General features: G+C 40.5%; 1 protein-coding gene across 2 annotated transcripts in view; it reads left to right on the top strand.

Moving 5' to 3' along the window:
- Positions 1-3,315: 3,315 nt before the first annotated feature.
- LOC141907422 (uncharacterized) overlaps positions 3,316-16,059 on the top strand; it is a 66,561-nt gene continuing 53,817 nt past the window's right edge. For both annotated transcript variants that reach the window (XM_074797061.1, XM_074797060.1), the window contains exon 1: positions 3,316-3,483. The gene's annotated coding sequence lies outside the window, so the exon portion shown is untranslated. The remainder of the gene's footprint in view (positions 3,484-16,059) is intronic.

Below are 16,059 nucleotides of genomic sequence, written 5' to 3'. Positions count from 1 at the left end.
AGTACCCTAACAAAATGGCGGCTAGCAACTGTAAAATGGTTTATTAGACTGGTTCCCGTCGAACATACGGAAGAAAACTAATTCAAGCCGGGTGAACTTCGGTTTTCGTAGCTAGTCGACTTGAGAGGTCGGAACTAATAACCGAACGCAGTATAGTTCGGTCAGAACGTATTTCACAGTGTCGGCCATCTTGGAACTGTATCCGAACTACAGCGACCGTGGTCAATCGTGTGGTCGACCAATTCTGGACCATAGTTCCGACTAACTGACATTCGGTTTCGTTTAGTTCGACTATAGTCGACTAACTCAGATAACCGAAATTCACCGTGGGTTGAGTTACAGTTCTAGTTGGGGAGTGGTTGAGTGTATTTCGAAGAGGTCGTATTTGGCGATGTGTAGATTTTAAAAGTACCGGCAACATCAGTGCTGCTACTGCTACTGCGGCTGCACGGATTTTCTCAGCTTCCCGAACGTACGGTGAAATGCGTGGTTACGTCAGTTTTCAGGTGTGACCCGCTTACGTGTCAGAAAAATGTGTCTTAAGTCGCGTTGGAATATCAAATATCAAACTCGTAGCGATGGCGATTAATCGCACTTCACCTATCTGCAAGAACCGAGAATCATTGATCATAGATTAGGTGACCTTTAGCTTGCATTTATGCAACGTTTTATCGTAATTAAGTTCTTTTTTTTCAACCACGTCGCTTAATCACGAAATCTGAACTAGTTTTCGGGCCGCTTTCTCGGACCATTCTCGTTTTTTATTTTCGATAACTTTGATTAAAAATTTGAAATGTTTTTCAGACAATGTGGCGTTCTCTGAGTTCGCTTTTTCGTACTCATTGGAAAAGGGAAATTAGATTCCGCAAGCCTCTTGTCGATGATGATAACACCGTGGGCTTAAACATCTAGGTTTCTAAGAAATAAGTTTTTAATCAACTCAACCATTTTCTTATGTTGGAAAATGTCTGCCCTACCAGATCAGGTGTTTTGGTGAATCGATTTTGACAGATTTGGCATAATTTGCATAATAATCCTGGGTGCTTGGATTCCTAATGGGCACTTTATTGCCTTTATTGGTTTTCCAAGCATCCAGCCGCGTAAGTTTGAAATCATACATTATCTATAAACATGAAATAGTTAATTTTCTAGTAGGCAAACTGACGGGCGGTTACCGACGCTACTCAGCCAATCGAGGAGGCTTAGAGATCACACTAGGTTAGTAGCTCCAAGATGCGTAGAGCCGGACCCCAAAAATAGTACCTAGAATGAATAAGAGATCCTCCATAAACTGTCCCATATACGACGACACTGTCAATGATATGTCGATCGTATTACAGTTCTAGTTAGATAAAGCATTACTTTAAGATAATCGTCCAACTTCACTGCTGTCCTGTTTTCACAGGTTGCCCGATATTTTTTCTAGTGTGAAATTCCAACGTGTTGTTAAGCAATATATTCTTGAGATAAGTCTCCCTTTGAACCTATCTGTAAAAAAACTGTTTAACACGCCGCCCCATATTTGTAAATTGAATACAAATTTTTACACCTAGTTTTTGAGGGGTTAAACATCTGCATCTTGCATCTGAATAGTATAAGGTCGGTTTTAACAGTTAATATACCCACAAGGGCACTCGGTTCACACGTCTGGTCAAACCTGTCTCCAAAATGTCATTTGGCAGTTTACTCCTCCAGCACTATAAAGTGTTTACCGTTCAGTATTCGGGAATACCCATCTGTCGACGCTTTAGACGAAAACCGAAAACATATCTATTTAGAAAAGCTTTTACCACGTACAATGTCTCTTGCTACTTACAAAATGACATTTTAATAATTTCATGATTGAATCTATTACTAGATCTTAGGAAGAGAGTTCAAATATCCGAATAACCATAGAAGCGATAACATTAAAAACCTCATTTTCTAATGAGTAAATACAGTTTATTAACACAAACGTTTTCGGGATCATATCCCCTCATCAGGTGAAATACAAGTGAATCAAATGATTATACGTTATACGTTAGGTTATATAAACCTGTAGTTTAATCATTTGATTCACTTGTATTTCACCTGATGAGGGGATATGATCCCGAAAACGTTCGTGTTAATAAACTGTATTTACTCATTAGAAAATGAGGTTTTTAATGTTATCGCTTCTATGGTTATTCGGTTATTTGAATCTATTACTATTGTAATACGCTATGATTATCTTATATAGCGCTATTCGAACAAATAGATTATTGATACTATTATAACTATTATTATATCATTATCATCATAATGACGTTATTTCCAACAAGCCCCTCCCATGAAAAGGTGTTGCTCTCAGTGTTCAAGTTGAAGTTGTCATTGAATGTCAAATTTATTTCACGGAAAGTTTTACAGGCTATGTACAGAGATTGAGCGAATAAGCAAACAAACAATAGATTTACAATTTTTGAACAAACACAATTATAATGGTAGCTTTCTACGTGGGCCATGCAAAGCCCGCTGTCGCGAGCACCCAGTAAAAACGAAAGGAGAATGAAGAAACTTAGGGAAAGGAACTGAGAGTTAGTAAATTTCGTAAATTTCAGGGGAGCTCATATGAGTAAGCTATAAAGTTCAGGAGAATGAGTTCAGAAGAGTCATGATCGAGCGATCAGCGAGGTATATATAGTGGTTTATTTGTCACCATCAATATAAAATAATAGATAACAAAATAGCTTACAGACAATAAGGCTACAGGAGCTGAGCAGAGCGATAAAGGCTGTATATTCAAGAAGATGTTCAGACACCGTGACATAAACATGATAAGAAAAAAAAAACAAATGAAAAGGGATGAAATAATGAAAAATGAAGATGCATTTATATCACGCGGAAGTCTCTTTGAATGAAAATATATTTTCAATTTTACATTAAAACAAAGTACCTTTATAGCAGACAAAAACCCACGATAAAAAGAAAAACTATCTGGTAGCTTAAAGTTTCAACTCAATTCTATGAGCCATTTTCAATAGTTTTTGAAAATGGCTCATAGAATTGAGTTGAAACGTTAAGCTGCCAGATAGTTTTTCTTTTTTATTGTGGGTTTTTGTCTAATATTGATATTGGACAGCCACTTGTCTATGGAAACCAAAGTACCTTAAACTCAATCGTTTAGAAATATCTCTTCTGAATCTTACGCGAGCAAAGCGAGTTAGCACGCACGTGTTATAGTAGCAAACGGATGTCGAATGCGCGCAAGTTCGTACGACGCGTTTCATACGTTTCCACATCGCCGATACCTGGAGAGCTCGTTGACTCACCGCGCAAACTCGTCACTCGACCACCAACCCTGCAACGCGTACGCCACTAAAAACTTCTCTTACTCGACATCATTTTCCCGCTCTGTCGTCAGATATCGATAACGATCTCCAAACGTCTTCGCGCGCTCGCTACGAGGAATAAAACTTCGCCGAAAACAAGTTATCGTCGAGGATAAAATTCTGCAAAGAAAAACAGGTAGGATTTGAAAATAAAAACGTTACTTTTCACGGCAGCTATCCCGGGTTCAGCCCTGACTTTCCGAGTTTTTTTTTCTTAATTCCGATATGTTACTTTGAATCGGTTTTGTATTTCCGAAAGCGATTGGGAACGAATTCATTTCGGATTTAATCCCGGATTTCGATTACAGCCGGTTCTTAATCGAACAAACGGCAAAATGAAATTTGCCGAGAGGGGTTTAAAATCCGCGGTACCCGCATTGAAGTATACGTGTTCTGCCTAGTTATATCAGTGTATAGGTTTACTTAAAATCATTTGAATTAAAACTGAAAAATTTTATTTTTCAACGAACTTATTTCCATTAGTTTCTTCTAAGAGCAAATCGGTGATTTCATGTGTACTAAATATACGGATGAGGGTTGTAGCATCTTTTTTTTTAAATGTGTCTCATTTTATGTAAAATGCATTTAGCTTTAATATATGACAATATTCGGGGAACGACTGAATTTCAACGATGTAAATCGCTTAGCTTAGATACGCGATACCTTCTTAAAAGTGTGAAAATAAGCTCGGGTTACTAATCATAATTTCATAGAATCGCTGAAGTCTTCGATAATGAGAAATTCGTCATATCGATTTAACTGTTCACGATTATTCCGAATTATGCCTTTATGAATTATGTATAAAAAAAAGTTTATTTTCAATAAGTAAGTCCTATAGACAAACCTGAATGCGGGACTCGAATTCGAGCATGAAAATGAGCCAATCTTTCCCCAGAATTTGTCAATCCCGAATTCTAACTTTATAGAAAAAATCTTGAAACAGAGTTATTTTCTCGGGCGCGCCGTTGCGAAATTATTTTTCAAATTGGATTTCTAGGCGAGACTTTTTCGTCGAAACCGTTTCGAAATCTTTGTTGAAAACGCCACCGAAGTGCGATGATTCTCGATTTCTAGCCGCGTCTCGACGTCGAAACCGTCTGCGTGGTCGGCATCGGCTGAAGGATCGCATCCTCCGAGAGTCTAAACCATGAATGATTAACAAGTATTCCAACTAATTAGCACTAAACTGTTAATACGAATAACCTTTACCCTAGCGTCACAACTCAAACGAAAGATATTATCTTCGAGATAGAGTTCGGAGAACTCACGTGAGACATAATTTCATCGAAATTGATCTATGGACACCAGATATTCAGGCACATAGAAATTATTATATCGGCACAACTTGATGAAAAGTTATCGCCGGTAGATCTACGTGTGAATTGGGAATCGATGGAAATCAAGCCATCGATGATTTTGAGATTTCAGTCACACAGGTCAAAATCAAACCACCGATGATGATTTTAAGATTTTAATCCCAGGTGAAAATCAAACCACGGATGATTTTAAGATTTTAATCCCAGGTGAAAATCAAACCATCGATGATTTTTAGATTTTAATCCCAGGTGAAAATCAAACCACGGATGATTTTAAGATTTTAATCACAGGTGAAAATCAAACCACGGATGATTTTAAGATTTCGATCACAGGTGAAAATCAAACAACTGATGATTTTTAGATTTTAATCCCAGGTGAAAATCAAACCACGGATGATTTTAACATTTCAATCACAGGTGAAAATCAAACAACTGATGATTTTTAGATTTTAATCCCAGGTGAAAATCAAACCACGGATGATTTTAAGATTTCGATCACAGGTGAAAATCAAACAACTGATGATTTTTAGATTTTAATCCCAGGCGAAAATCAAACCATTGATGATTTTTAGATTTCAATCACAGGTGAAAATCAAACCATTGATGATTTTTAGATTTTAATCCCAGGTGAAAATCAAACCATTGATGATTTTTAGATTTCGATCACAGGTGAAAATCAAACAACGGATGATTTTAAGATTTCGATCACAGGTGAAAATCAAACCACGGATGATTTTAAGATTTCGATCACAGGTGAAAATCAAACCATCGATGATTTTAACATTTCATTCTCTGGTAAAAATCAAACCACCCTGGTCAACTACACAGCAAAATTCCTAATTTCCCGAAATTATTTGTCCCCACGCGGTATTTTTCAACGCGGTAATTCAAGTAGTGATCGTCAACGAGACATTTCTAATCATAATTTCACCGAATCGTAGCAAGTTTAACTTACATAGGCCTTTTACAAATTGTAGCCGTCACCGGCTTTACGGCAAGTTAATTATTGTAGATGCATTGAAAAGGCCGACAAAAATGAGAAGAAAAAAAAACGGAAACGATATCCTCATTACTTTATTCCACGTTCGGCATTTTGCGAGTGTGAAACCCGTTGAGCTATTGATAACCCGTCAAAACGTACGCTCCACAGTTCTGAACAGAGGAACGGTCTATTAGGCGTTTGAAGGCTCCTCGGTGTTTGCGTTTTGAAAGCGCTTACTTGGGAAACGTCGAGTAAATGAATAGCTATTTTCCTTTAGACGGCGGTAATTCGAGGACTGGGCCGGTGCGTCTTCCGACGGCGCGCACAAAACATACCGCAGCGATCTTTGATGTAAAGTATCCGTTTATCAGTTTCCATAACGAGGCACTTCAAGCGTACTTCCGGTGCGCGACTGTTCCGTTTTTGTCGGACTGAAAGGCGTTTCTTTCCGTCGGTTCCTCGGGCGTTTCGCCGATGATTTCCGACAATCCCGAACGCGATCGTTTCTGGAAAGTACCGAAAACAACCGATTGACCTGGTTATTTGAATTGTTTGACGGTTGATCGGTCGGTGGATTGTGGCCAATCATCGAGTTTCGTTTGAAATGACGTTTGAAGTGTAAATCGGCTTTTTAGAAATAAAGAAAAAGGCAAATACTGACTTTTCAAGCCAAAATATCCCTTTCATTTTTCATTTGGCTCTGCGTATATCTAGTTCCACAGTTGTGTAGGTTTAATATAACTCTAAATCCAGATCCACACTGTGTTAATGGTTTAATTTGTCTCTGAATCCAGTTCCACAGTTTTGTGGGTTTTACGTGACTCTGAAACCAGTTCCACAGTTGTGTGGGTTTAATTTGATTTTGAATCCAGTTCCACAGTTGTGTTAATGGTTTAGTTTGTCTCTGAATCCAGTTCCACAGTTTTGTGGGTTTTATGTGACTCTGAAACCAGTTCCACAGTTGCGTGGGTTTAATTTTGATTTTGAATCCAGTTCCACAGTTGTGTTAATGGTTTAGTTTGTCTCTGAATCCAGTTCCACAGTTTTGTGGGTTTAATTTGATTTTGAATCCAGTTCCACAGTTGTGTTAATGGTTTAGTTTGTCTCTGAATCCAGTTCCACAGTTTTGTGGGTTTTATGTGACTCTGAAACCAGTTCCACAGTTGTGTGGGTTTAATTTGATTCTGAATCCAGTTCCACAGTTGTGTTAATGGTTTAGTTCGTCTCTGAATCCAGTTCCACAGTTTTGTGGGTTTTATGTGACTCTGAATCCAGTTCCACAGTTTTGTGGGTTTTATGTGACTCTGAATCCAGGTCCACATTTGCATGGGTTAAATTTGTCTCTAAATCCAGTTGAGTAGGCGTTTAATTTTTAGTTCAACCCCTTCTCATCACGTCTTCAATTTGACCAAATTAACAGTTCAAAACCGGTTTCCAAGCACCCAAATGAACAAATATTGGCATTTTCGACCAGTTATGACCGTTACGAGCAAATAGAATTCGAAATGGAACCAAATTAGCCGAAACCCATTTCGAAAAATACTCGAAATTAAACGCATAATGTCCGAGGTGACCTGACTCATATCGTCAGGGAGTGTCGCGGCAGTTCCATCCACGCACCTTACTGATAGCCACTGATGATATTGATATTTGATACAGAATTCAGGAAATAAACTGGCGGTGCTCGGCGCTCGGCTCGCGGCGCATCTACCGGGTACTTTGATTAATGATCGTGCTTAATAAGTGGTTACCTGTGTACTGTTATGTTAATAGTACTACGCAAACTTTCCGGGAACTGAGGCCGACTTGCGCGTGTACATATTACTAGGATACAAGGGGTCAGATAAACCTAGTGGGGTTGGTTCTCAGAGTCTATTTTAGTTAAGCCCGCACCACAGTGGAACTGGGTTCACATTCAAATTAAACCACGCAATTGTGGAACTGGGCGCTGAGCCAAAATTAAACGCTCCATAACTGTGGAACTGGGTTCATATTGAAATTGTACCCACGAAACTGTGGAACTGGGTCCATATTGAAATTGTACCCACGAAACTGTGGAACTGGGTTCAGAGTCGAATTAAAACAAGACAACTGTGGAACTGGGTTCAGAGTCGAATTAAAACAAGACAACTGTGGAACTGGGTTCAGAGTCGAATTAAAACAAGACAACTGTGGAACTGGGTTCAGAGTCGAATTAAAACAAGACAACTGTGGAACTGGGTTCACAGTGAAATTAAAACAAGACAACTGTGGAACTGGGTTTACACTCAAATTAAAACCACTCGGCGCTGAGCAAAATATTACTCACACAGCTGTGGAACTGGGTTGAAATCCACACACAACTGTGGAAATGTCACCACAGTCGTATCTTCACCCGTCAAGGGATTCGAACCCACTCTGCTAAAGCCGTTCCCCGAACCCCTTGACCTCACGAGTCGTTGGAGTCGTTACCAGCCGACCAGAATCAGGTCGGGGCAATCACAAAGCTTGTTACAAACGACATTAGGCATCTATGGAATTTCCCGGTAAATGGACCAATCAGCGAACACGTAGCGAATGCGGAAGTATTGTCGCGTGTTGATATATGACGTCATGCGCAACAGCGCCAGTAATGAAACCACGCTTCGTGAGGCCAGGGGGCTGGTGGAAGCGAGTTCGGGAGCGATACCGGACCTTTGACAAGCTCGGATGCCACAGTCGTATTAGACTCGGTTAACGGTGGAACTGGATCCAGAATCAAATTCTCAGGAAATCGTGATAATAGGTTTTTCTTCAGGTTTCTTTCTGCAAATAACGTTTTACACAAGCTGTCGTAGTAGACATCAGAAGACGCTGCAATTACTAGTTATGATTTTTGATTGTCTCGTGTCTGCGCCAAATTACAAGGCAGAATAACAATCACGGCGTTTTTCATGCGTGATAATCAACACGCCCACGACGATACACACGAGGAAGGAGTTAGACGCCTGATGCGTTAATCACCTACCAGGTGGCACTTTCAGTGGTATTTTCTACATTCACGCTCAATAGATGGCGCTGATGTGAAATTTTCAATAGTTTTTTCATTGTCTTATTCTCTTGAGCGAAGTATCTCGCTAGTTTGGATTAGGCTTGGGATTCTATTAACATTCCAACCCTTTCTATGGTACACGGAGGGAAGACTATGATTTATAGTGTTACCTCTGGATTCCTACAGATTGGACTTTCCATAATTTAAGGTTTTTTTAGGGAATTTTAGGGTTACCTAAGTTTTAGGGGTCAATTATCCAAGCTGAAAGCTTATATATTGTGTCTGGTCCAAATTGGACCAAATTTAGACCTATCTAATTAATATTGCGTCAACGCACCTATTTAGACTGACCTAAAAGAGCGAATCAGGTTTGCGGCGGACTAAATCTATGTTTGGAGAGAAACCTATACCAGGTCCTGTCTAAATCGTACTCGGCGGTATGAATTAAATTGTGTCAAACTCGTCACCAATTCCATATTTTATTAAAGTATATAAATTTACAATCAACAGAAAATGAAAATCTAAACTTGTCTTACAAATAACAACGTTACTAACATACACTATATACGATATACTGGCTATTAGATGGATCTATAAACATAGCAAATTGTAGTATTATTTTGAATGTCAATATTGCCGAAAGAGTTCAAAATGTTTTAACCGATTTTACAAATACGAAAACGAATACGAATATTTATTACACTCCAACCATTTCCATGGTAAAACAGTATTCACTATTATTTACAAAAACAGGGAAAAAGTATTTCAAAACATAACAAACGTTATTTACAACATACTATTTACACACACTACCGGGTGGATCTATTACATCTAGACCTAATTTGATAAATTTAGCCAGTTTAAAATTGGATTTAGAAAAAATTTAAATACGTAATTGGTCAATGCCATCTGGTGTGCGGTGACGGCATGACTGGCAATATCTACCTCAGCGCTACCTGGAGCCTGATGAGGGTCACTCAATTTAAAATAAAAAACTACTTGTGAGTAAAATTGAGAGTTGCGATTCTACGATTGTCGCTATAACAAAATACCTATTTAGTTTTGTGAATAGGATGGCATCACGCGTAGCTGTGGCAAGTGAGTATTGCGTGGGATTGCAGCAGCTGCGCTCCACGTGTTTCGTCGTATCCTACGTTTCGAATCAACTTTTCTTAAAATCGATTACCGAAAAAAAGACACCTCGCGCACAGCAGGTGCTGAGTGTATTTAGCAACTAGCAGGAGCCACGTTTGAAAATCTGTGAACTTTTCTTCTTATATATCAATATTGAGTTGCAATTCGGTTTCAGCGTCAGGGCAATGAGGACCCCGTGCCGCCAGCTTTCCCGCTAGATGGCGTGCGTATCGCTGAGACAACCCGTCAAAATCTAGTTAATTTTCATCTTATTTCCATCTACATTTTTAGCCTCCCTCATCAGAAATTAGGTAAATCACTCGTCTTGATAAACTGTTTGACCGTTTGGATTCATAGTACTTCGCTTGTTCACCGTTTGATTCTCAAAATTTAAGAAATTGCGGATAGATTTTAATTGAACCCGAAAAGACGAAATCCGGGAGTTTTCGTCTGAATAAACACTAGCGACGCTTGGTGGATCCTCACCTGCCATAAGCGAAATCCTCGATTGCCACTCTCAAACGTAGAGTCCTCGTAGAGATGCCAAATTCCTCGGGGTCTCGGAACTCTTAAACTTAACGAAACTTAAGCATAAATTGAGTACCTACATTTCTTTACGTGCACCGACAAACGCTCTCATTGCATTTGGGGCGTTGATATTATTTCAAGATTTCCCGAGATAGTCCGATAGACCCTTATGTGGTGCCTCTGCGGTGCTGCAATTTTTGACTGAGCCGTTCTCAGGAACTGAATCGGATATGTCATGTATTCAGCAAAGACCAATCGGCGCGGCGTTGTGCTTGCGAAAAGTTTTGTCAATTTTTTTACCGACCGAAAAAGAAATTGTTGTCGCTACTTTTCCGAAAGAACCATCACGTTTTTTTTAACTAGACAATTTTTTTTTTTTTTGGGGGGGGGGGGATATAACCAAGCAATCGTTGACATTTGCGTCTGGAAATATCTGAATATGATACGTTCGGAACGTCATATATATATTTATACGATTTCATCTAAAACTCGGCTGACAATAGCGAGTGGTGGCGTTGAAACCTTTTACCAAGAACAAAAACCGACTCGCGAGTGAGCGTCTCGTACAACGTATATTATATCCGCCACATAATCGGCTTACAGAGACCACGTTAAACCTATAACTGAATGGCTTCCGTGAAACTGTGTGAAATATTCATAAAGCGAATTACGTCGAAATTCGTTACCTTCCCGTTACGCGGTTTAACTTTCATCCGATTAGAAATCATTTCAAATTTGGGAAAAAAGTTGTCGACCTATTTGTCGACCTATATTTGCTGTTTTTATTTTGAGTCAGTTTTAATCGTCGTTTATTCGATGACCTTGCGTGGGTTAAGCTCCGAACTTGATGTAAACAACATCCGCGAAGGTCATTCTTTGGCGGATTGAATTTCGAAATTCCTAATTTTCAGTTTGGATACAATCCCTCGATCCTCCGCGCGATTAACACCAGTCGAGAGCGCGCATTGTTTCGGTAGCTTAGCGGGATAAGGTGTGACGCATCGCGCATCAGCGCTGCCATGTGACAAGCGGGTTCGAGTCCTGCTAAATGCTTAGAATCCGTGAAAAATGCTTAGAGGCCGTGATCCCGTCGTGAGGTCGAATGAAAAAAGCAAATAGGGTTAGTCTTTGAAAACCAAGACGTAAATGAAAACAAACATTTGGGCGACAACAGCGGGGGTTAGTGTTCAGAATCTTGTTTATCAATATCCGGAAATTTCATAAATATTTCGCATTAAAAGGACCAGAAAATAATGACCCGATCAAGCTTCGAATCTCAAACGTACGTAGAACAATTTCAAGAAAATCCGAGCGATTTCAAGGATTCAAAATTGTTCGTTTGCTTTCGACGCTCGGTGGATACGGCGCCAAATATGGGGTAAAGTTCCACTTGTATTGATTGTGAACACCTTTTTAAAAATCCTTAAAGAAAACCAGTAGTTTACCGAAGAACGCAATGTACAGCGCGGATCTTGATAAGTAGACTGAATTGTTTTATACACGGTTCGCATCTATGATATCGAAAATACATATTTATACCTGTCTCGTTAGAAAACCAATTTTTACTATTTGCATCGATAAAACTATCTGAAGATGTTTTTCCATTGAAATCTACGACGTAATTCGAACCATAAAATCGCCGCAACTCAACTACACAAATTATTGAAAAATTCGAATGCGGATTAGATAGACTCGAGACTCGGCGAATTTTCGGATATATCCGAATTCATAAATAACAATAGCGTCGCTGGATGTGATCAATAATGCGCCGTATATTCATAATGATAACAGGAAGGTGGAAAGTCGCTACCGAACAGGTCGTAATCTGGCAGACATGCGGATTACTAAGTGCCGCGGTCGATAGCTAGATTGGAGAAGACCTTCGTTTCTAAAAGCGTCAGCGCGGACGCTGCCCTGGATGGCGGGGACGAATCGCTAATACGTTTTGTCTCGGAGTCGATATGATTTTCGTAACGGACGCGATGACTTTGTAATGAGCGGTCGCTTGTGCTCTTGCGGCGGGGATTCGTCAACACTTCTACTGTTAAGCTCCTCACTGAAAAACGGGGCTGCCAACGCTACTGTGGCATTCGAGGATTCCTCTTATGGCTGGTTTGGATCCACCAGACGTCGCTAGTAGTTACTCGGTCTTCCGCGTTCGATTTCATTTTACGTTTCCGTTAAAAACGGAAGTGACATTTTCTCTCGAAAAATTCAATTTACTGGTGAAAACTCTTACTAATTACTGAGTAGCAAAATAATTTAACGTGTATTTGGCGGGTCCTTTGATAATGAAGATATCGATGACTCAAAGTTCAGTTCAAAGATCATTAAACATAAAATAAATCGGACAACATGAGACTGAGTGCTCGCCACGCCATCTGGCGCAATGACTAACGTTTTTTTTTATATTTCAAAGCTCTCGGGAATGCATGCCTGATAACGGGCTACCCACACCGCTTCTGTGGCAATCAAGGATTCCACGTATGGCAAGCGGAGATCCGCCAGGTGTCGCTATTATGTCACCGCGTTCGATTTTTCTACATTGCAGTACCGATATGGGTGGAAAAGTGAATAAATCGTATATTTGGTGGTCCTGCGATAGTATATGGATTCGGGAGTCTTGAAATCCAGTTCAAAATTCAACGAAAATGAACATTTTGACACCGGAAGACCTACTGCTCTCTCACGCCATCTGGTGGCATATCGGGTGTTGCCGGTTCCCCATTTGAAGGACGAATAAAGCGAGCTTCTTAACCTCAATTTCAAAAGGGGTTCGCGTTCTCCTTGTTAATGGCGACGGCTTGTTGTCTTTGATGGGCGTTCTTCCAATGATGCGTTGAGCAAAAAAAGCCAAGACAAGTTATTGATATCGACCTTCTCATTTCAAAGACTTCAATAATTCAGTGAAATTATGATAGTTGACTTTTGACAACCTTCTTGATTCGATGACTTGAGATTACGAAAACAACGAGAATCTCCTCTCTGTCTTAATGATTTCGGCGTTTAAAAAACATATCGAATAAGTTGCTATTTAAGGAACTCGTCCCCGGTGACTAACCAAAACATGTCTGACTAAGTATTAGACATTTTATCGTTAAATCACGTTTTCGATGCCAACTTTAGATAACTTCGTGTTTATGAACATAAACGGGCAGCGACAACGGCGCAAAAATCTCGTCGATCGCATTATTAAAACGTCCACTTTTAACGCAACCAGGCGTTAACGTTTGATTAGGCATCCGGTCACCTAAGCAATGCGTGCCAGCCGCCGACGTCTTACCAATCAACTCGCTCGATCCCGCGAGGCTGCGGGTATGGCGAGTAATTTTTCGTCCCCACGCGATGACTTACTCCAGCGCAAGATTAATTCATCTAAGTTCGTACGTACTCGTGTCTCCGGTCCGTGCCCTTCGGCAGCTTTTGACGCAATCCTAACAATGCTGTAGAGCGGCGACCGAGTACCAACCAGACCAAGTGCGCTAATGTGAAGGTCAACTGCTGTAGCAATTAGGTGGTAAGTGATGATAGACCATGTGAATGGTAACGGGAATCCGCCAGGTGTCGCTGGTTTACCGAAGGACATCAATTTCTGTAGCAATTAACTAATACATTTGCGGCAATTAAAGTTCCGCCAGGTGTCACTAGTGAACAGAAGGACATCAATTACTGTAGCAAATAGGTAATACACTTGCAGCAAGTCAGGATCCGTTAGGTATCGCTAGTGTACAGAATGACATCAATTACTGTAGCTATTAAGTGATACACTTGCGGCAAGAAATGATCCGCCAGGTGTCGCTAGTGTGCAGTAGGATATTAGGTTAGTACTATTTTCGATACAAACTGAGAAAGTATCAAAACAATTTGGGAATGCGTCTGAAAAAAAATCATGTTCTTCACACATTTGATCCAGGATCCAGTTCCACATACAGTTGTGATTTAAAAATTAACTCTGAGTTAAAAATTAATTCATTTTCAATGAGTTAAATTCAGAGTCAAATCTTAACTCAGACTGCGGAACTGGGTCCAGTTCCACAGTTGAGTATATAGCTCTTTCTGGCTCTGGGCCCAGTTCCACGGTTGTGTAGGTAGGCCTCGTGATGCTTCTTCCATATTTGTCTGTTTGGAATGAGAAGTATGTTTATTGGAAAAGCTTAAAATATCGAAAACATAATCCCCAGTGCGGTCTCTACAGAACCAGCAATCCAAATCCATTAGGAGATCCTTGCGTATATTCATGTATTTTTTAGTGTATTTCCAGCCGGCGAACAATTCGTCTTAATTAACGATTCATAGATGTTTTGCTCGTTTCGTAACTGTTCCGCTTAATATCGCGGTTTAGTGACCACGCGCGAAAACATGCCGCTTATTTTATAATCAATTTAAGTGCGTTTGGGTTTTGTCGATCCAACGGGGACGCGCGTGGTCTTACTCAGGCTGATCAATCAACCTCAAATTAGTGATGGTAACTGTTATGTTTTTTTTTTTCATTCGCTATGAATACATGAAGTATGATGTATGTAGCGATTTGAATAATTGGTTTCTACAAAGAACAGGTTCATTCTGATGCGAGTTTTTGGTATTTTTGCGAGTATTTTTGCTATTGGAATTTTAGAAGAACGAATTTTGGTGTCTGCGCAACTGGCACTGACGCACTTCTATCACCAGGATTCACCGACTGACCGACCGACCGACCGACCGACCGACCGACCGACCGACCGACCGACCCACCGACCGACCGACCCACCGACCGACCCACCGACCGACCGACCGACCCACCGACCGACCCAGCCAACCACCCACCGACCGACCGACCGACCGACCCACCGACCCACCGACCCACCGACCCACCGACCCACCGACCCACCGACCCACCGACCCACCACCGACCCACCACCGACCCACCGACCCACCGACCCACCGTTTCTTGGTTCTGTATTGTAACACTGCGCTCTAGATGCGATGCAATATTCTGAAGTAGACGGACGCACTATCAAACCGCATTTAACACTTCCGATTCAAGACATGTACAAACTCTTATCCAGCTCGTTAACGGCAGATATTATATCATTGAATAACTAATAATCTATACAGCACAGTTCAAACAGCACGCTGTGCGGGCTACGTGTACACACCGGCAGCATTAGTTACCGATCACGCCTTTCTCATAATACGTTAACTCCTTTATATTCTACGTTTTCAAAATACGAGGAAAACAAAGCAATGTAGCATATCGCTTATACTCTACGTTCGACTGTGGTAATCGAGGATTCCACTTGTGGCAAGCGTGGATCCACCAGGTTCGCTAGTGTGCACATTCGGACAACAACTCCCGGATTTCTTCTCATATTCAATTAAAATCGATCCATTATTTCTCAAATTCTGCATATGGTGATAAGTCCAGCCTATATCTGAATCTCGAGATCATCCGAGTTTACGAGTCAGGATTGTACGGATTAAACGATCGAGTTTATCGCATTTCACCATTTCGGGTAGGATATTGACAGTCGGTCTCCACTTTGCCAAGCAAAACGAATGTGTTTCTAAATTTTGTATTCGGAAAAGACATGGTTATTCACATGAAGTCTCCCGACTAGATATATTCAGATAAAACACTTGCAGTCAGATGCCAGCTCATAACTGAAACAAACGGGCTAAAACATATTCAAAGATTGAACTGGAAGGCCACGCTTCGGCAGTTCGGATTCGTGGCTCAGTTAGTAGAGCGTTACGCTGGATCCA

The sequence above is a fragment of the Tubulanus polymorphus genome, chromosome 6 (genome assembly GCF_964204645.1).
Source record: "Tubulanus polymorphus chromosome 6, tnTubPoly1.2, whole genome shotgun sequence".
Classification (NCBI taxonomy): Eukaryota; Metazoa; Nemertea; class Palaeonemertea; order Tubulaniformes; family Tubulanidae; genus Tubulanus; species Tubulanus polymorphus.
This window is presented reverse-complemented; position numbering and strand designations above follow the sequence as displayed.